Consider the following 21,647-nt stretch of genomic DNA (forward strand, 5'->3'; position numbering starts at 1 on the left):
ATTCATCTCTCCCAGCTTCTCTTTTTCTTGTTTTCCATCTCTGTTTTTCTCTCCATTCAGCTCCTTTCACCCTTCCAATGTTTTTTCTCCTTCCTATGTAACAATACCTATTTCTTACAGAGATGGTTTAGCCGGTGCATAATTTTGTAAATTCTGAATAATTGTTCTTAACATATATTTTGTTTTGAAAACTGCTACCACTATTTTGACACCTGGAAGACACTTCGGCTCATGTCCAAGAAAATTTTCTTCTTCAAGAATATTAACAAGTCTACTAAAAAACACTGTCCTGTCTACAGATCCTTAGAAAGTCCTGTCAAAGGGTAAAATAGTCTCATGATCAGTTTTCCTAAATAGTTAAATTTCCTATTTAAATTTTCCAAATGCTTTTCATAATATACATCTTATGAAGTTATCATTTTTCTTCCTTATGCTGTGTAATCTATTCATTATGAAGTCGCAAAGAGACTACATTCAAATTTTTGCTGATGACATGAAGTTATTCAATATATTAAAGATGGGAAATTATTATGAAGAAGAACTTGATTCTGAAGAACTGGGCAATAAAACAATATATGAAATTCCATGTAGATAAACAAAAATATATGCACATTTGTAAAAACATCACAGACTCTTCATGGAATATTGGCTCTGATCTGATGCTATTGTGGGACTGGAACATATATGTGGGTTGAGAAATATTATTCAATAGTTGTCAAGATAGGAAATTAAATGTCAGGAACAATTAAGAAAGTAACAGAGAACAAAGCAGAAAGCATTATTAGGCTGTGGTGTAAATCCATGGTGCACCACTTTCTGAGATCCTGTGCGTAGAATTAATGTCTCTCCATTAAAAACTGTACCTGCAATCTGAAAGGAAAATTAAATTGGTGTAAACAGCAAGGATTTGGAAGGGCTTCTGTATGCAGAATGAAGGACAAGATTAACTTCTGGCCAGAGGGATGACAGAGACAAGAATGGTGTGTTTATAAAGTCATGTGTGACATGGAAAAGGTGAGCAGTCAAAAGCTCACTCTATCTGCTGGCATAAGAACCAGGGACAGCAAATATGCCTTTCAACAGCATAAAAGACAAAGGGAAGAGCTCTTCTTTTGCAGGCAATGTACAGCTGTGAAACTCCTTCCCTGAAGAAATTGAAGGTGAAAAATACTGACATTTTCTGTATAAAGGATGGTAGAAAAATCCATTGAGGGATATGGAAAATAGAAATTACCTCCATTCCAATAACCTCAGTGTCACTGCATGCTGAGTGCCAGGAGAACAATTTGGGGAAGCCTGCTGACAGAAACAGGATATTGATCTAAATGAATCTTCTACGTGAATCCATGCAGATAATCAATAGATTTTTCTGGGCCTGAATCACTAAAAAATTCCTAAGGAATGTCTCTGCTGTCCCACAATTGATAGGAGTTGGATGACTTCTTTATCAGAAATAACTCAGAACAACTATCCTCTGGACAAGTTGCTTGCCAAGGTGACCTTTTTTAAAGATACAGTCCCCTTTGATGGAAAACATTCCAGATTAACCAGAATGATCATATATCTTCACTGGTAAGGCCCTGAAACTGACAGCCTTTGGGCTGGTAGTTTTATACTGTCTGACTAAATCTCCAGCAGTCTAAATCTCTGAGGAGTTTTAGCCCAAAGTTTTTGAAAAAAGAGATAGCAGAGTTGTGTTGCCTTCTAGCAAAATACATATACACAAACCAGATGCAGCATGTTTAAAGAGTTTCCTCAAAATAACACTAGCCAAGGCATGCCTAACACCTTTAAAAATTATGCACAAGCTACAGGGAGGCCATGTCATCTTGCTGTTCAGAATGTTTGCCATGTCTCAAAAGGACAAAATGTCCCATGTGCATTTTAATTGATTAAACAGTCCATAATAGCTTCAAATTAAAATTCTCAACTTTCATTAATTCTTGAAATTATTAATGCTATTCATGGGCTCAAAAATATTATTCTACCAAAAAAACCCTGACTTGTGAGCTCATCTAAATTAAAACACACTGTTTGCATTATTCATGTTGAGAATTTCATTTTATTTCAGTGGGATTATTCATTACAGGAAAGATTGTAAGTACAATCACTGGACTCCAACTGCAGTTACCATTCCCCAGTCTGAGCCTATTCCTGTCCCCCTGCTTACCTACTCATGGGTCTTTACTATGATAGCTGAAAACCTCCTTCTTTGTTACTTGTTAATATTGTCAGATATCTGGTGAAAGATGTCATACCTAAAAACAAAAATTAAAAAGATACAAATTAAAAGATACAATCAATTTTCAATGTTTTGTCTTCTGAAAATGTTAGGCATCCTGGTAGCACACATTTGTCACAGACACATTTTATGAAAAATCCTTTTGCCAGGATTTTTTTTCTCCTGAGAGCTGAGAGGCCTCAGAAACAAAATGTAAACAATGATTATCTGCTGCTGTGGAATGCAACAGGTGCATCTGTGATTGGTCTCATGTGATTGTTTTTAATTAATGGCCAATCACAGCCCAGCTGTCCTGGACTCTCGGTCAGTCACAAGATTTTATTATCATTCCTTCCTTTCCTTGCTAGCCTTCTGATGAAATCCTTTCTTCTATTCTTTTATTATAGTTTTAATATATCATTTTCTTTTAATATAATGTATACCATAAAATAATAAATCAGCCTTCTGAAACACAGAGTCAGATCCTTGTCTTTTCCCTCTTCCTGGGACCCCACCACACACATTCAGACTATCAAGGCTGGAACTATTTTCTTTAGGAGTGTATTCAACAAGTCTTTAACTAATTTATGTAATCTAAATCTCTGTCACACTGTGGCCACAATTTAAGCAGGTCTTCTTTCTTGAGGTGTCCTACAACATCCATTGTCTCCATCTCTTTTCCTCTTTTCTCCTTAAATGTTGCCCTTTCTCAGGAAGATGTCAGTGACAAGATATCAGAAGCAGGAAAACATTGTTAGAGAATCAAGATATAAATGCTGCAGTGTCACATACAGCTAGATATTTTCAGAGACCATCTGTAGTACTCCCTAACACAGGGAAAAATACAGTCCCTATGTACTTCCACCCATCGTGGCTGCCCCACCTTAGGACCACATTAAGTTCTTGGTCAGTGCACTCTGAATATGTCCATTAGCACTGAAGCTGCATACTTGAGAAGCTGAGAATCGGGTCTCCAACACTCATCCCTAATTCCACTTCAGCCATCTCTTTTCAGTTCATGGCAGGGTTCACCTTTTATTTCTTGGCTTCTGATCAAAACTAGCTAATTACCAAAGCAGCATGAAGCTTGGATGAGTGGCAGATAACACCCCATGAGTAAATAAAAAGCTACATTTTGAAAGGATAAAACAATAAAGATGTTTCAACAAGAAGATAAACAGCAGGCCTCCAGCAGGGAGTGTTAAAAGGCTCCCAGAACATCACACCAGAATTGCTTTTTGTCATCTGGCTTCACAACAAGTGACAATCCCAGCTCAGGGTATTTGACTGACTCTAGCTCAGGCATTCAACTTGTGAACCAACTGATATTCTGAGAATGCCACAAGAGAAGGAGACAGGTAACAGATTACTACCAGAATTGTTTGAAAAATAGTTGTAACTTTTCTGGAGGCAGCTGGAGAAAGGCGGCATGGAGCAGAATTAAGTGTTCAGTGCACTTTCTCTTTGTAGCTACTTGTATGTGGGTAAGGAATAAATTTGAATTAACTAACACAGTCAAACAGCAAACACTCTCATACCTAAACCTGCATACAGAAATCAGGCAATGTTATTTCTGCATATAGAAGCATTATATCCATTAAGTAGAGCTTTTTGTATACTAAGTTAAAGCATGTTTAGTAATTGTAATTAAAGTTTTTATTTGTCTGGAACAGTGATATTATGAGGAGTTTCTTCATGGTGATTTTATTGCTACTTATGTCTTGTAATAGGCAAAATAAACTGAATTTACTAATTCAAGATGGCAAAGTCACCACAAGTTACATGTTGCTACTCCATTCAAAGCCATATTTGCAAAACTGTCCTCTTCCTACTTAGTTATATGACAAAGATTAAATTTCAAATAAATTATTAAATCCAAAACCAAGTTCTACCATTACAGTCTGCTTATTTATCTAACATTGTATCCTTAATTGTCTGCTGTTTCATAATGCCTGTAAAAATATGGGTCCCTTCCAATTCCAGATATTCTCTGATTCTATGAAAAGTTTTCTGTGCTATTTTGTGAATGGAATTTAATACAGAAATAAGTTTCTATATGTCTTCTTATTTGTCTTGATAAACATAAATAATTATTTGGTCTGACATTAAATTTATCAGCTACACCATAATGAGTATTTTGTGGCTTGAAGGCCAGTCTTCTCTGTCAAATTGTAATACTATCAGGCAATCTATATTGGTTCATTATATTGTATTAATTACATTTATCATATAATCACAGCATATTAAATCATGCAGTGGGCTAGTAATCAAATTAAATCACAGTACAGATTCCATATTGGAAGATTATTTTCTGATTTTTAAAGTGTGTTACAGGAAAACCACAGATCTTAAAATATAGGGCCAAATTCAGCTCTGGAGAAATAAACACTCTTTAGAAGCCTGGTGGTTTACTCAAAGCAATATTAAATTTCTATTTAACTTGCATCTTCATGAATACACAGAATTATTTTGATGCTTCACAGAGGATTGTCAGTAGTGCTTCAAACACAAATGTGAAATGTGAGATTGAGGCAAAAGAAAACAATAGGAAAGAGGAAGTATCTCATGAAAGTAATAAAAAATGTTATGTTGGTATACAGCTATAATTTATAGCTGTGTACACAGGACTGGGGAAGAAAACTCAATTAGATTTCTTCATGTTTATGGTAACTCTGGAAAAAAAAATTATAGGTTGCTGCAGTATCACAGAGCCCATTTGCTATCAACCGAAGACGTTCTGTTTTGAGGACCACCCAAGTGCTCATATTTGCTTTTCCAAGTGCTTTAAAATGTTAAGTTGCATTGGTTCAACATATAAATACAGAAATAATTTTGCTTAAGTACTTCGTTGTTCTAAAGAGAGAAGAAATACACTGGATTAATCACTTCATCCAGCCTTAAGAGCAGGTCAAATCCAAAACTGCATTTGATAAGAAGTCTCAGTGTTTATTTCACGTTCTCTGTATAATGCCAGCATGCCAACAGAAGTTAAAAAAAACACATTACATGTCTCATATTTGATTTTGAAATTGCAGTAATCATTTACTTGTTAGGAGCTAAATATTATTCTTTGTCCAAAGTATCAGACTGCTAAATCTTAGGCAGTCCTCATGCTGCTTCATAGGTTTTTTTCCCAACCTTTAGTCAAAGGCCTTGGGTGAAGTATTCTGTATATCAAATTGTTCCTTTTCACTAACAAGAGAAAGCTGTCAGAAAATGGCTTCTGCACCTTGTATTACCTGAGCATAAAATGCATTTTTTTAAGAGATGTCAAGTCCAAGGATGAGGAACCTCTCAAAAGAAGCTCACTTAGATAAGGAGGAAATCTTTACTCTAATTGGAATTCCTGCTACTCTATCAGCTGCAACATCTTAATGTTGCCATCCAGACACTGCTAAAGCAGACATCAAAGAGAACCAAACTGAAAACAGAAGAAAGGAATGAGAAAAAGTAGAGGCTGAGGTATGAGTATGCATCAGATACATATTGTTTTATACCAACTGGACGCACCACCATTTCTAAAAATGATGGGATTTGTATGTCAATGTAGTTCTGAATGCAAATATACACAGGCTAAGATTTCATTTCCATTTCTCAATATTTTCCTTTCAAACAAACAAATTTCAGGTAAATCTTTTTACAGATTTTGAATAAAATACCTGTTAACATCATGTGCCTAGATTCATGTGGTGTCTTGGATTGAAAGAAGTGTTATTTTATTTGCACATAGTGAACCATTAAATCACAACTTAATTTAAAAGATACACTGTTTTTTAAAATTGCAGAGTACGGATCATTTAGAGTAAGGTGAACAAACAAATTTACCCTGCCTATAGAAAAACACAACACAATTTTACACTATTTTGCTTCTCTGCATAGTCACTGATCATTGTCAGTGAGTTAGAATAAAATTTGAAGCAACAATTTAAATCAAGTCAACTATTCCACCCTCTGTCCAAAAAACTCAGTAACCTGATCTATGTTCTCATAATTATACCATTCAATTTTATCTTTTCTTACATTAGTTCCAGAAGACCAAAGAGGGTTTTGGAAGTCCTAAATAAGATTTAGCATATAATACAAGACTTTCTTTTTAAAAGTTGGAGTCCTTATTTCACCTTCCAAGTGTGAAGTTTTGACTCAAAAACCTCACAATAGTCATTAGATCATAATTAATTTTCTTTCTTTTCCAGTAAAGCTCCCATTAGATCTGTTCAAGGCTTAATCAACATGTCTGTTCACCTTTTCCAAACTCAAAGACTTCTGAAAGGTTATCAATAGTATTTTCAAGAGTATATACAATAGAAAAAACTTATGTGAATTATAATAACTTCTTAATAATAGGCTTAAAAACCATGACAACAATCTTAGTTCTCCATAATGCACTCTTTAGAATTCACAGATTTACTCTACCATCATTCAACTCTCTTCTAATAGCTGCTAACAACCTGTTTTTCCAAACCTGGTGCCAATTCTACATCTATAAATCACCAACCCAACCAAGACTCACTTCATCACTGGAAATAGTCTACATGCCATAGGAAGCCAAGTGTAGAGTCAGTTCTTTGGGAGTGTCTTACTGCAATCACTAAAACTTCAGCTGCTTCTTGTGATGGTTCCTGCCCGATTCAAGATAGCAAAATCAAACACCTAGGCAGGCAATAGAATTTTGTTACTGCAGTCCCACTCTTCCCCTTAAGAAGTATTTGCAGTCCCCTCGTGAGACTGCTAAGAACAAAATTCTTTCTTCCTACAGTATCTTCCATTATTCAAAACTTCCTTGCCTGATTACAACTTTATGTTTATCCTCAAAGCAAATCCTAATGCAACTGGTGTACACAATCTTGTACCGTAATACAGTACACAAATGCTTCCATTTCTTTTTTCTGTCTTTTTATTTCCAATATTGTTCACAATGATTTCTCAATTGACAAGTCTAAAAATTCTGATATCCACTCCAACAAATCTATGCTTCACAGTCTTCAAAGAAAATTAATATAGTCTTTAAGTTATTTTTCAAAAATATAATTTTTAATAAACATTCAAATTGAAACTTCTTTAGGTAAATTAACCTGCTGAGCCTTTTTCTATGCATTTTTTTGCCTTCAGGAATGTGCTCCAGAGCAGCTTGTGTAGAAAACACTTTTCCTATTCTCTATTCTTTTTAATGTACATTTTTCCAAAATAAATACTTTACTTCATAAATTAAATCAGACTAGATATTTCAACTAAGAATATAATGGTCTGAGAAGTTATGAGAAAGAAACAATGGGGTCAAAGCAGAAAATGCAAACTCACATGTAAACAAAAGCTCTCTGCTGTGATGTTGCATTAGAGCAAAAATTGTTGTGTATTTCTACTGTGACCAGTGCTGCACTTTCTGCCACTATTGTTTTTTCAGCAATTAAGCATTATGAATTCAAAAACTCTCTCTCTCACTGTCTGGAAAGCTGCGGTGCAATCTCATTTTAAAATAAATTTTAGAACTCCCAGTACTGCAGTTGGCCTATTCATTACAGTTTAATATCAATGATGGTAACACAATCAGTGGAAATTATTGGTACTACTTAAACATTACATTTCTCTTTAGAATTTTCTTTAATATAGTTGAGTACAGCACAAAAAAAAAAAAAAAATCCTTAAGAAATACCGCTTCATTGAACACATTGCTGTAATAGAGGCTTCTAAGGAGGTTTAGCAGCCTATCTTCAATTTAAGGCATAAGAACTTGGAACTCTATATTTATGAAGCATCACTGCCAGAGAAGCTAGGATCAGTTTAACTAGAGCTTCTTGCCTCACAATTAATTTAAAAATCCTTTCATTCATTAAGCCTTCAAGTCAAAGGAATAATAGAAAAGCATATTAAGTAATAATTTTAGTGTAAAAATTATTAAATTCCTTCATTTTAGTCTGGACCACTAGCTAGAGAGCTGGAAAAAGTCATTAATTGGAAAGTATAGCTTCAGCTTCAGTGATTACAGAACTGTGTTATACAGCTTATCCTCTCTAGCACAGATATTTCTGACTCAAAAGCAGAAACTTTAGAAAAAATGCATGTATGAAATATCTTTCAGAAAAAAAAGCATGTTGCGTGTGCAATTCCACATAATGTTCATGTCAGCAATTCACTGGTTCAAAGGGATGCTTGTGAGAAGCTCTGAAGCTAAGCCTAATAAAATACATTTAATTTAAATCTTTCTAGGTTCCCAAATTCACAATACCACATTTCCATAGGGCTGTCATGAGAAAAGGTTGAGTTAATGAAAAACTGACTGGTAAATAAAAGCAACAAAATATGTTTCCTAATTACTAAAGGAATCATCATGTACCCACATGTATACATTTTGCAGTGCATTCATAAAAGTGATTATTAGTTTTTGACAGAGACCACTTGCATAAGAGTTGTTATGCAATGATTAATTGGAATTTTTCAGGGAAAATTGCAGAAAATCCAGAATTTATTACTGCACTTCAGGACAGGTGGACTGTTCAGAAAAGAAGGGGAAAATCCATTTTGCCTGGAGACATCCAAGTGTCTGTTCACTAACAGAAGATTTTTAGAGTGCAGTGAGCAACAGATACAGATTGCTTCAAAGGAGCAAGGAGCAGGCACGCCATGGGGCTTCCAAAGGGGTGGAAGGATGGAATTCCTGCAAAGTGACAGACTGTCCTCTGCTGCCACCTAGAAAGACACTTGTTTAAGAGTTTTAAAACAAATCCAGGACATAAGATATTTCCTGCAAAGGCAATATAGACCGAGATTTGTCCACGATGCCCAAATTTTTGGTCATCTTTATGTGACTTTGTGCTTTCTCTCTTTTAGAAAATCCCATGCTGTGTTGCTGGGTTCTAAAACCTCTTTAGTGTTTTGATGTGTGCACAGTAAGGGATGAGTTTAGAGAACTTAGTTTGAAGTGCTGTCACAAAACCACTGAACACAAATCTCACATTATTTTTCTGAATATCTTCCCTCAAATATCTCATTTATTGTCTACGGGATCACATGATTATCAGCCTTTTAGGTCTCTAGTTCTCCACCGTGTCCTTCCCCCAAAGTTTGTGATGAATTACACTGTTAGAAGGCCAAGAGAATATTTCATCCACATCTAAGAAATTAAAACCCCTTCCAACATCACTATAACAAACTCAGTAATTCTCTTACAAAAGGCAAAATCTTTGAAGAGCTAAGGTACCCCAGGGAAGTGCTGGGGAGATCAGAGGCACTGGTGTGTCCTGGGTTAACTGCTAAGCGACAGTTCTGCAGACACATTTCTGATAATGGAAAAACAAAGTCACAAAGTGATCTGTAGGAGAAAAGCAAAAAAAAAAAAAAGAAGAAAAAAAAGAAAAAAGGATAAAATCCTCCTTGAACTCAAAGTTAGCAGTTGCAGATTTGAAAGGGGAACTTCCCACGCCTGGTGCCAATTACTGTTACATCAAGCAAGGGACACCTCTGCATAGTTAAAAGACATATTCAGTATTTGATTGTACAGGATCCTACAGCTCCTAAAATGACCAGGATCAGGATGAAAAGAGTCTTCCAACCTTTTCCTGTGCCCCTTCAGGACCTGAGAAGACCATCAGCTCCTACAAAATGCCGCATTAGCAGAGGAAGAGTTCTCAGGATGGAAGCATTACTACTGCCTGCACATAGGGGAGGCAGGGGCAAGCACTTGGTAGGGCTCACAGCATTGCCAGGAATGGCCCATGATGGGCAGGGACACAGCACTGACACCAACCTGCCTCTGTGCTCCTTCCCCAGTGTTTCACCTCCCCATCACAGCTCCTGCCCTCTCACCCCCTCTCCAGGCCTCAGCTGCTGCAAGAATGTATTCACAACTCACCAAAGACAACCCCAGTACAGTGTTGTGCTCAACAAGCCTTGAGAAAACTCACAAGTTCTTGCTGAACCCTTCCTAATTCTTTTTTTATTTATATTGCTGGTTACTTCCAAGTGCTGATTATTTTTTTGAATTCATAAATATAAGAATTATTATAAAAAGGTGGGCATTTCATCCCAGCTCTTAGTTTTTATCATTTCTCATTAAAAAAAAAAAAAAAAAAAAAAAACAACAAAACAAAGAAGGAAACTAGTGAATATTAAGCAAAACCTAACTGCTAAGTGGTGGAAAAGGCAACCATTTTGAGAATAAAATTATTAGGCAAACAGTGTTCATGAGTTGACACTGACACAAATTCAAAAGATAATGCATGCATTTATTTGGCACCCAGCAGTAAGAAGCTAACAGGGGCAGACACATAGCAAAGATCAGTTCATGGATAATTTCATTACAAGGTGTCCTTCAAAAAGATAAAATGAAATTTACATTTATATCTTTACTAATCTAATCAAGGCAGATAGTACAGAATTAAAAATCTGACTTAGACCAAGAAGTGAGTCTATGTAAATAACCATATTTGAACAAAATATCTGCAAGGTTGGCACTCTTCTTAAGTTTTTTTCTTCTTAGAAAAACAGAAATCATGTAACAGACATATTTTTGCATCTTTTGCATCCCCTGTGTGCCAGGGAGGAATAGAAGAGTGGACACTTCAGGAAGGGCCAGGGTGATCATGATTTCCTAATGGGAACTTGGAGGCAAAAGCTGCAGTTTTCTCTACTGGCAACCCCAGCAACTACCAAAACTAATATAATGAATGCTTATAACAAATTTTATTTAACAGATTCTCATATGTTCTGCCATTATCTCAACCTTTCTTGCCCCATGTCGGTTGCTAAAAAAGACAGTTTATGTTTATGCCAGTGGGATGATAACCACAACACAACCTCTCGCTTGCTGAGCTTCTTCCTACCACCTCCACCTGCCCTTCCAGGAGAATGGGAGAGAGAACTGGGGGAAAAAAGTAAAATTTGTGGCTTGGGATGAAGATAATTTAGTAGGAGAGAAAAGGAAGATGGAAAATAAACACTATTTAAGAAAGGATGTTCATTAAAACTAATTACAAAAATGCTTAACTTCAAGTAATCTAACTAGAGTGAATATTTCATTAATAGCACTGAGACAAATATTTTAGTGGGCTCAAGGAAGAATGAAAATCATTTCTGTTAACACCCAAGTGTGCATTAATAGATTCATTTTATGTTGGTCATATTCAAGCTGAGATTGCAATCCAAGTGGGTATGCCCATAAGCATTAGATGCTAAAAATCTAACAAAGTGTACTACCACAGTGTCCTATACAAAAATCATACAGCCATCATGCTCTTTAACTAGCCAAAAGTCAGTTTTATGGAGAACCAGGCATGATATTTTTTTAAAAAAGTAGTGTTTTTTTTCACATACTGGAAAATATTGATCCATCAGAAATAGTGCAGCAGTTAATAATTGCACAGTTCAGGGTTTAGATCATTCATCTAAGTCAAAACTGAATTAGATCAGACCCTCTGCTTTGGTTAATAATATACTGAATATTAAAATAAAAATTAGAAAACCCCAAAAATAAAAATAGGAAGTCATACAAGACAAAACAAAGTAAGCAGCCTTGGCTGCCCGATACTGACATGACTGAGTCCTCTTCATGAGAAGAATACCTAGATCATAGACTAAAGGTCAAATTTGGCAAAACAGAAATCCAATTCAACAGATCACATTCCAGCTGAGATTTATCTTCTGAAGCTCATCAGGTCTTCTGCACTGTCTCACTCATTGTTGCAGTCCTTGCTAGGTTTTGGCTCCGCCTACTCCACAGTGGGACAATCCTTGAAACTTCAGTAAAGCTATATAAAATGGTAAAAATTATTTCTTTTGCAGCACTAGTTCCAAAGATGTTCTTATAATCCCATCAAGAATTAGTAAACCTTAAAATGGATTAGGTAAATCATATTTTATGCTACCCGTTATCAAGACATGATTTTGGCAGCATTCACATAAGAGCAGCTTGATACATTTTCTCCACTGAAATGGAGAGACCCTCCATATCAATAAACTACCCACTTGCAAATCATACAAATTTATTTTCTGTCAGAGAATGTGTCACTAGGGATTGAAAAATTAAATTTAATTCCACTTTCCTCATAAAAAGGACCAAAAGGTGCTTTAATATGTCCCTTGGTTACTTAAAAATTTATTAGTTTTGAGAGGGAATGCTTATTGAAATTAATATTTTAAGCTGTCAAAGATCAAGATGCTAAAAACAAAACAAAAAAAAAAAAAACAAAATCCACAGAAAAGACCCACATAAAAAGCCTCAAATTTTAGGCTTTGGTTTTGAATTGTTACTACATCTCTGAGCAGCTGCTATGTTGACTTGCTGTTTTCTCATCACACATACTTCTTTTAAAAAGTCCTAAGGACGTGGCAGAAAGTAATGGCTTCAGAGAGGTATTTTAACCAAAACCAGAATCCCTGCAATTCTCAAAAGCACAAAATTCTGCATCATTTACTTGAACCCCAGTTTTATCCTGTGAAGATATTAATACAGTGGTTGATTAATATGAAAGGGTTTATCAAAATGGTAGGTCAGTGCAGTTTTAGTGTTTGAAAAAAATAGGGTTGTGTTTGATGATTTGACAGCTGTCAAAGGCAGGAGAATAAAGATTGTGTTTAATATGGTAAAGTGATTAATTTCTTTATGCTTGTATAATATAATGGTTTCTTATATTTTGCTTTTCTGGGTGGTCTACATCACAATAATTTGACCACTACTAACCTTTTTCTAGCTACAACCTTGACAAGGGTAATAAGTCACTTATCAGTTTAAATCCCATCATTCTCTAATACACTTTTTTTTAATAAAACCTGGCATTTACTTTAAAGAAACTTATCTTTACTATCACAAAATAAAGAAAAATATCTTTACTATCACAAAACAGTTTCCTGCTTGTGGTCATGAACTTCCTGAGACAGCAGGAAGAGACAAAAAAAATGACAAAAAAAGACAAAATTGATGATAAAATCCCCCCCTTATTTTAAAAACATCATTGTTATTCCAACGTATGTGAGAGATTTGCTTTTCTCATTTGTATTTTTCCATGGCAGATTCTTAAACTAAAACATCAGAGGATGAACTGGCCTTAGAGAGCAGTGCTTGAGAGATTCCTTTTGTGAAATCTTTCCTTTTCTCCCATCTTTCCAGAAACATTCCCATTATCTCCACTTTCAGTCTCATTTATCAGAAAATATTCTACCTTGTTTCTGAGACAAGTCTTGAAAACCTCCAGGGATGGAGATTCTGTCACACTTCTCTGTGTGCTCTTGGAAGAAATGTCCAATCTAAGTCATTGAACTTTCAGCTTGGGGTCGTTGTCCCTTACATTGCCTGCCACAATCAAGAAGAGCATGCTTGCAAGTCCCCTTCAAGCAGTTTTAGGCTGCTGTGAGTTTATTTACCATTTAACCTCTTGTTTTCCAAACTAAACAAGCCCAGCTCTGTTAATCACTCCTCACAACTCGTGTGCTCTGGGCCCTGACTCTCCAGTGCTCTGCTGGACCCTCTGCAGCTTGCTGGCATCCTCTTGAAAGGGGCTGTCAAGTCCCAAACCCTCCCACTCCAAGCCACTCTGCAGGAGGTGACCTGTTCAGAAGGGACTAAAGAAAACCTTCTAAATGTGCCTGACACCACATGCTCAGTCACTGCTTACTGAAGAAATGCAGCTTTGGGGTTAGGCAGAATAGATTTCAGGACATGAAAGACACAAAATTAAGTATATATACAACAGACACAAGGAAAACACAGAGAAGATTATAAAAAAGGGGCCTATAAGAACAGGGACAAAGGAAAAACAAATAACCAGGAATTTCTCCAGTGTACCACTGATTAAGCCCCCCAAAAATTTCTTTCCCTTTGGCAGAGTGAAGGCACCGTATTTTGAGGAGCCATTTGTTACATTTCATGACTGCAGTCTCAGCAATCTTATTTTCCTCTCCTGCAAAATTTGGATTAGCAAACAAGATTTTTAAAAAGCATCATATGTCTGTGTGAATTCTGCTCCATCTTTTTGGATGACCAAGTAATTGATACTGCAGGGCTGAGTCAGCACAGACTCAGTGCTGCACCGGGAATCCTCTTTTAGTATTCAGCATGAAAACCCCCAGTCTGCTAGGGCTGCAGAAGCTGCTGGGCCTTCAGGTGCCTCTGCTTCTTGCCTTCCTGCTCCTACCTGAGAACCAAAAAATCACCAAAGGCCCATCACTGGGTTTCATTTTTCTGCAGCAGCAGGCTAAATGTCATTATGATTCCAATATGTGGCATTCCCAGACACTGGAATGTTGTTTTTATATTTCTAGAGTCTCCGCTCTCAGGCTGCCACAGCTCTCAGCTGTCCTATCTACTATCACATCAGGGTCACTACTGGTTTTTATTAGATTTCTAGAGTCCCATACCTTCTCCCCACATTTTCTTATGGCTGTCTTATCCCTGGCAACTCTCAGGCTGCCTTTTCTACCAAGCTCCTGGCTCAAAGGCCATGCTTCTCCACAGGTCTTGGCTGCCTTATCTCTGCCATCACATCAGGGTCACCAATTTTTGTATTCCTATTTCTAGAGTCCCATACCTTCTCTCGGTCTTTTCTTATGGCTGAAGATCTTCACAGCACAGACTCCTTCTCCTACATATGGTTCCTTTTTAGTCAGGGCTCCCTCCAGGCTCTCCCTGACCAGCCAACCCACTCCCTTTTATCCCAGTTATCTTCACTAGCTACAGCTGCAGCCCAATTAAGGACATCACAGCTGCAGCCCATTTAAAACAATTAGGATCGGGGCAAGGCCACTTATACAATACAGATATTTTACTAGGACTCCTACTATACTGGGAGGCTTCCTGAAGTCCTGCATCCTGTTGAGGAATGTTTTGTGCTGTGGACATTAAACTTTCCTTGGGAACTGTAGTCTAGCTAAAGACAGGCGCAGAATGCAAATTGGAGATAGCAAGAAAACTTAATTTTCCAGGAAGTTAAATAAAGTGAGCAATAAAGACATATCCTAAAAAATTTAGTTGCAAATAAATCATACTACACATAAGACATTTCTAATGTAGTTCTTTACAAGTCTCATTATAACAAAACATTAGCAGAAATCACCACTTCTGCATATGAAATGCCAGTTTTCACTTGTCAATTTTTATACTAACTATATAGGTATGGAAAAGAGACACTGTATCATAAAATCACCCTTCTTGATTTTTCAAATGCATTTTTACCCAAAAGCTTTTTTTCTTCTTTAACACCTTCAGGTTATTCTGCTTTATTATGTCAGAGAATTGTGTAATTGTGCTCTGTGCAGCACACACCTGATTCTAATGCTGGGAAGATGTGATTTTCTTTCATTCAAGACCAGAAAAAAAAAATCATACAAGTATATATAAATAATTCAAGTAATGAAATAATATTTCTGTGAGTGTTTGCATATAATACCATTATACATACTGTGCTTTATTTCTCTAGAAACAGTTTAGAGGGGAAAAGGTAGCAAAGTAATGAGAGAAATGGCAGAAAACCCAGAGTAACTGCAAATAATTTTTCTATCTTATCAACTCCCAATGCTTAGTCAGTTTTCTCTGACTATGTCTTATTTCTTTCTTTTAATGCAAGGTCTAAAACGGTGTTATATTAACCACTCCTTGTCAAAGGCTTGTTTACCTGTTATAAATACAGAAAGAACACTTAGATTCTACTCAGCTTTGCTGTCACTAACTTTTTCCCAGGTGGGAAACTGGCATGAGAAGTTGGACAAGCACCCAGCTGTTTAAATTCTAGAGGTGGTGACACATTTACAGTCTGTACAACAGCTGCAGATAAGCTGTCCTTCCCATGTTGAAATCTTGAACAACATTATTGCCTTTTGCTCTTGGTCACTAATCTGGAAATTGTGTTTTGACTAGAAATGGGAGGCAGCTTTATACATGCTCCTTAGGAAGGCCACAGACCCTTTGAGCAGGGGAGGAAAAGATTCTTCACAAAGAGAGTGGCTCAGCATTGGAATGGGCTGCCCATGGAGGTGGTTGGGTCACTGTCCCTGGAGGCGTTTGAAAAAAGATTTGATGAGGCACTCAATGTCATGATTTAGCTGGTAAGGCAATGTTAGTTCACTGGTTAGACTTGATGATCTCAAAGTTCTTTTCTAACCTTGTTTATTCTGTGATTCTGTGATTCTGAGGTGTCCTTTGTAACAAAGAGCAGTTGGAAAAGATGGAAATGTGACTGGGGACATATGATGAGGGCTTTCACTGGAATATCAGCAGCAAAGGGAAAACTGGGAAGTGCTAGCATTGAATTGGGTAGATCCCTGGTGACCAGGGGCAAGGAAAACACTGAAGTACGCAATGTCTTCTTCATCGCTTTATTATTTTTTTGCTAGAATTGTCCTCAGGGATACCAGGACCTTCCAACCCATGAGAAAGCTTGGAGAAATGTAGGTATACCCTCAATAGAGCAGGATCAACTCAGGAAAGGTTTGAAAGAACTGGACATGCACAAGGATGCATCCTTGTGTATTAAGGGGGTTGACATTGTGGTATTTATGATATCACTCATTATGATACTTGAAAGGTTGTGGGAAAGGGGAAAGTTTCATGGGTATTGAAAAAAAGCAAAATCACTCCTGTCTTCAAGAGCAGGATGGAAGATGAGGAGAGCTGCAGTCCAGGGAGCCTCACAGCATTACCTGGGGGGCGTCTTGCATCAAAACGTCCTGGAAGCCATTTCCAACTATATTAAGCAAAATTAGTAATTAGGATTTGTCAGCCTATGGTCGTGAAGCTGAAATGCCTGACCAACTACTCTTCTATGATGAGATGGCTGTCTCAGCGGACAAGGGGAAACCAGTGGAAGTTGTTTATCTTGATTTCAGAAAGATTTTTGACGTCATCTCTCATGACACTCATAACAAATTCTTCCTTTTTCTCCAGATTTCTTCTCACTCTCTGAAAGATACATATATATTGATCTACTAAGATTTTATCCACAATTTGTGGAAATGTGTAGAAATTATTTCCTGTCAAAAAGAGTTTACCTATTTTGTTTAGCTCCTCCCTTGTCCTCATATTCACCTATGAGCATATCTAAAATGGATATTGACAGATGTGATAGACTATGCATTTATTTTTTCCACAGCTTCTGTGTGACTTTTAGCTTGTATTTATAGCTGCTGTATACATGCAGCATATAACACAAGATCTGAGAATTGGGATGGCAGAAAGATAATCAAGAAAACAGATATTTTTCAACAGGCACTAGAGTACTATGAGCTTGCCAATAAAATCCAAAGTCAGAGCAAGGCTGACATATCATACAGAATTACTGACACTAAAACATCAATAAAGCAGCAGCAATGTTTTAAGAAATTTTTTAATGGATTTTTTAATGAATTTCTAATTTGTGCCTAATATGCTTTTATCTGTAAAATAAAAGCCGCATTAATTTTGAAAATAAAAGAAGACTTTTGTGTTCAAACACTACAGCTCTTTGCCTTGTATTACAGAAGCTGACTTGTGCTCAGTCACATCACAGATGTTGTGCTCATATAATGATCCCATACGCCACATTATGCAGATGACTTTGTTACACTTAACACCCTGACTGAACCATACACATCCCAGAAAATCTCAGAAGAAACACTTTTTTCATTTGGAAACTTCTGAAAGTTGGTGACATTAAAATCAATGGAGTGAAAAATATAGGGGAAGCATAGAAACATTGGAAAGTTTTAAGAGGTTGGTGCTTTTAAGATAGTAGAAAATAGTTTAGTTCTTGTCAGCTTCATCGTAAAAGTTATAAGGAGGTCAGTAGTGTGGAAAAATAAAGTCCTATGTAAACAATTCCCCAAAGTAAGTGGGCTATGGAAAATCTCCTTGGAGTTTTTCAGGATTCATCTGGACGAAGCCCTGACTGACCTGGCCTTGTGCTGGCCCTGATGTGAGAAATTGGATGAGGAGCTTCCAGCGGTACCTTCCAGCCACACAACATCTGTGATTCAATGAAATATGCCTGACCACTGCAAGCCATTGGCACTGTCTAGGAAAAATAAAATGACAAGTGGCAATGACTGGAAGGAGCACAAGGGTAGGAATAGGCTTCAAAATACTTCAAACATCTCTCTGTTTTCCTGTGGCTCAAACTTCCTCTCTTATTAAATCAGAGAGAAAAATGCCTGCAATTAGTGAGTCCCTTACATAACTTTGTTACCAAATCCAGCAGAAACAAGATCATTTTTCTTTGCTGAAGAGAGCTGTCTATAATCTGTTGTCCAGTTGTTCATGCTTTCATTAAAGGAAAATCTAAAAATGCAGTTTGATGAATTTTGTTGATTCTGAATAGCCAAGTCTTTAACTTCTTGTGTTCCAGTCCACTACTACAGGATACAAACTATGACAAACATAATTTCAACTATAGTATATCTTGAACTGAATTTTCAATAGTGTCTTCTGAACAAAACTATGAGTTTTTCGTAGGTATAAATTCAGCCCAACAACATAAATTCCTTTTGGAATTTGCCTGATTACACACAATATACACAACAGGGTTATTTCATATAAATAAAGCAATATGTAAAAATACGTTCAACATTTCTCTTCTAATGGAGACTAGTGCTTATTTACTTAAAAAGTACCTAAGCTGCTGTTGAAAAGCAAAATTGTAGCTATTCAGGAAGATTTAACACTCCAGGAACACAGCAAAGAGCATCTGCTGACACTCTTGCCACTTTCAGAACAGCCTTTATGAAAAGGCGTGTCTGTCAGTAATTCCAGCATCCAATCTATTCAACAAAATGCAAATTCTACAGGTTCTGGTCTCCTCTCCCCGTTGTCTACAACCACTAAAGATGAAATTTAAATCAGCAGTGGTTTCCAATCAAAGCAGAAATATATCTTACATTATGCTAGAAGATGAAAAACCACTGCTTCTCCTATTTATAGAAATGTAACTTGTCACTCAGATATATTCCAAGAGCTGATCTAGAAAAGCAAAAATGTTTAAAGTGGATCTAAAGCCTAGTGAAGTCCACAAAAGGTATCTGGCAATATTTTACTTCTGGGCCTAATTTGCATGAACTGACATTTTGTTATCTGGCAGAATTGTATCTGTAAATGTAGACCATACAATTTAGCCAGTTGCAGGTGCAGTTTTATATAGCCACTAGGTATTGGAGATAATTAGACCTGAAAATAGTTCTACAGTGGCTTTTCATAAGTACCTTTGAAAGGCAATGTCACAAAGAACAAAGATAGAAATTTAAAGACATGATCAGATCTGGAGAACTGAGCTTTCCCCCCCTTTTATCCAGTGAGTCTCTATACAGTGAATTTATCAAGGCATGAGTACCAGATATTGAGATAGTAATCTCTGCAAATATTTATTCTTTCTATAAAACAATTTTCCCAATAATCCAAGTTTGTGTCAAAAGCCATTAAGTTTTCCTACGCACCTCACCATCAAAAAAGTGTCCATACTAATATCTTCCTATGCACATAATTTTGGCATATCTTGTATTTGAAAGTGATAAGAGTAAATACAATAGTTCTGTATTTTCCACAATTTGAGTATTTTGTGCTTTAAAGTACCAAGTGTCTCAAACATTTTCTTGGCATTACTTCCAAATTCAACATATTCTTCTAAAGACCCTATCTTCTTATGTTTTTTAGTTTTGCAAAATTTGAAGTATTTTTAAGAGTGAGAAGAGATATGACTACACCTCATAAATACAGCAACAGAAGCATGAGCTCTGAGAGGAAAAAAATACTTAAGTTAAAAGATGTTTTTGTCACAGGAACAAATGGTTCTCTGTTAATGAATAAATCTGTGTTTGAATCTAGAGGTTTAATTCCACTTGACAGAGCTCTAGGACATCTTTTTGAGTGATACAAGTGAGAAAACACTTACTTGGTGTTAAAAATTAAGTTTCCATCAGTGTATGAAAAAGATCAAGTAGTTTGACTGTCTGCAACAGCAGGAAAATGTTCTCAGTGAGTCAAATGGTCCTTCCTGGTGTATACTCCTACTCATTTTTACAATAAATACAGGCAAGAAAACTTTAACTGCTCCAGTAGTAGCACTGTAAAACTTGGAAAGCTCTTGATAATGGGAGACAATTATTTTTAACCCAGTAAAAAGTGCTTTATTGAGCAGAATTTCATCTCATACACAGCAAAAATACTAGATTCTGACATTTTCTCTCCCAAATGACATTTAACAACACCTGTAGAATCAAGATGGGAAATATTTTTCTTTACTGTTCATCTATTTAGATGAAATGTGTATTAGAACCACACACATATATTGCTGAAGCATTTGAGAGAAAGGAAAAGTCTTTATCGGATTTTAAAATTTTGTGCGAAATATCATCCCTGAATGGAAAAAGAATGGTCTCAAGTTACCAGTGTGGTTTAGTTATGGAAATGCCACTATGAACCACATGGGGAACATGGGACAGAACTTCAACTGAAATTCTCTTCTCAGCCTTGTGTTCCAACTGATTTTACTTGATTATTTAACTAATTTAATTTTGGATGAGCCCTTCTCTCCAGTGAGAATCAGATAATATCTCTATCCAGGAATGTTATGGGAAAAAAATGCTTTGCCTCTTACTCTGTCTTTCAGCCTCTTTGACCAGTCTACTCCTTCCTATTCAGGAATGCCCTGATTGGGAACTTGCAGTACACAGGTCCTTTTCAGTTTCATGCATACCCACTGGTTGCTTTAATTACTGCAGATATAGTTATTATTTTTATATAGTACTGTTTGATATGTGAAACCCTTCAGGATGACCTACACAAAGTTTACTCATTGTTCATGTGGTCCAACTTCTTGGAAGTATGCCTTAAGAAAAGGAGGCTGCTCTGTGACCAAGAGAAAACACCTACCCAATACTGTTGTTTACATCTGTAGTTTCTCACAGATTATGAAACTTGACAGTGCTGTGATCACTGCTAAATACTGTAATCTAGCAAGTCATTCTGTTAATTCACTGCCCCAGAGCTACTCTTGAAGCCTTTTCATGCTGTTAAGACTCTGTACTGCTGGGTGTAATAAACAAATCAAAGAGAAGTTCCACATTTGATCTGTGAGGTATTTTAAGTAAATGTAAGCCTCTAAGCAGAGAAGCTAATTTGACACTTCTAAACAGTCAATCACACAAGAATTCATTAGCAGAGGTCTGGGTAAATACCACTACATAATTTCTAGGATGTTCTTCCTTTCATTATCTTTGTAATGAACAGACTGCCACTAATGGGAAGAAAAAGTAGGTGAGAAGCTGATTCAAAGTGAGGAATCTTGAGAGAATATCTGGAAGGCTCTTTGAAAGTTAATGGTCACCAGAACTTGCTGACTTGATTGTCCAGTATTTCCTGTCTTAAAACTCAAATGTCTTCTGCTCATGGACTTAGAAATATGCCTTCTTCACTGCCTTCATCTATTGTGGTAGACAGCACAGTGGTGTTGCTTAAAACTCTGCTTCCAACCATTATCCT

At 36.5% G+C, this 21,647-nt stretch overlaps 1 long non-coding RNA gene across 1 annotated transcript; it reads right to left on the reverse strand.

Annotated features, from left to right (window-relative positions):
- Positions 1–479: 479 nt before the first annotated feature.
- On the reverse strand, positions 480–14,823 carry LOC132080346 (uncharacterized). The gene is made up of 4 exons (XR_009419553.1): positions 14,737–14,823; positions 2,171–2,258; positions 1,235–1,296; positions 480–870 (listed from the first exon to the last, which is right to left on the reverse strand). It is a non-coding gene; the product is annotated as an uncharacterized LOC132080346 (long non-coding RNA).
- Positions 14,824–21,647: the final 6,824 nt, after the last annotated feature.

The sequence above is a fragment of the Ammospiza nelsoni genome, chromosome 1, assembly GCF_027579445.1.
Source record: "Ammospiza nelsoni isolate bAmmNel1 chromosome 1, bAmmNel1.pri, whole genome shotgun sequence".
NCBI lineage: Eukaryota > Metazoa > Chordata > Aves > Passeriformes > Passerellidae > Ammospiza > Ammospiza nelsoni.